The sequence below is a fragment of the Canis lupus genome, chromosome 20 (assembly GCF_048164855.1).
Source record: "Canis lupus baileyi chromosome 20, mCanLup2.hap1, whole genome shotgun sequence".
In the NCBI taxonomy this organism is placed as follows: Eukaryota; Metazoa; Chordata; class Mammalia; order Carnivora; family Canidae; genus Canis; species Canis lupus.
The window spans coordinates 46446256-46447547 of NC_132857.1; the positions used below are offsets into that span (position 1 = coordinate 46446256).

General features: G+C 36.0%; 1 pseudogene; it reads right to left on the reverse strand.

The window, feature by feature from the left end:
* Positions 1-433: 433 nt before the first annotated feature.
* On the reverse strand, positions 434-924 carry LOC140612115 (peptidyl-prolyl cis-trans isomerase A pseudogene; annotated as a pseudogene).
* Positions 925-1292: the final 368 nt, after the last annotated feature.

Consider the following 1292-nt stretch of genomic DNA (forward strand, 5'->3'; position numbering starts at 1 on the left):
CACATGCAAAGGATGTTACCCTTTCTGTGGTTCTCTTTCTGGCTCTTTACCTTCTCCCTGCCGTCACTTCTCTCTGTTTTGTTTTTCTTCATATGGTTTTATTCTCACAAAGTAATGCTGTGCTGAATCAAGCTAGAACCTGAGGCAAAAGGAAAAGTGTATCCCCCACCCATTTATCCATATTTTTATATTTTTTTAATGTCTAAAATCTTTTTTGAGAATTAGATTTTTATTTTTTGTTTTATTTAGTTTTTATTTCATAATTATAAATTTAACTCTGCAATCCAGCTAGACTTGGAAGGGAGTAAGGAAAATATGGAACCCATGGAACTGTCAGAGCACAAAGATTATAGGATATTTTGAGCAGATGGGAGTGAAAGGGTGCTATAGAAGGAATGGTCTGGTAGTTAAGATAAAACACAAGTCAAATTTATTAGATTTGTCCACAGTCAGCAGTGGTGATCTTCTTGCTAGTCTTGCCATTCCTGGACCCAAAGCACCCCATGGCTTCCATAATATTCATGCCATCTTTCACCTTGCCAAAGACCACATGTTTGCCACCCAACCACTCAATCTTGGCAACGCAGATGAATAACTGGGAACTCTGTGATGGGTTTGGCATTTGCTATGGACAAGATGAAAGGACCTGTGTGCTTCAGGATAAAATTCCCATCATCAAATTTCTCCCCATAGATGAATTTACCACCAGCACCATTATGGTGTATGACATCATCATCCTGGCACATAAATTCTGGAATAATCCTGGGAAAGTAGCAACCTTTGAAACCAAATCCTTTCTTCCCAGTGCTCAGAGAACAAGAGTTTTCTGGTGTCTTTGGAATTTTGTCTGCAACCAGCTGGAACGAGACACTGCTTAAGGACTCACTCTATGGAGATATCAAAGAATATGATGGGGTCGACCATGGCTGAGAGGCACAAGCAGCTCTGGGACAGTGATGTCTACAAGGCCAAGGATTAAATTTTTAAATATTATTGTGAGCTTGCTTCCATTAAAGTTAAATTATAACAAATTATTTTTAGAGTAAATAAAATATTTATACTTAAAATAATATTATGAGTTTTAATACACATGCTTTTCAGTTTTTTCAATATTTTTTTTGACTACTTTAATATTCTGGGAAAAAAACTAGGCATTAAAAAAAAATAAAAGCATACATATAGGGGACACATTCTTCCTTTTACCTCAAGCTCCAATAGGGCTCGATGTGACATTGTCTTCATTTAAAATTTTGATATTTTACTTGTTTGGAAGTTCTTCAAAAACTTAAAAA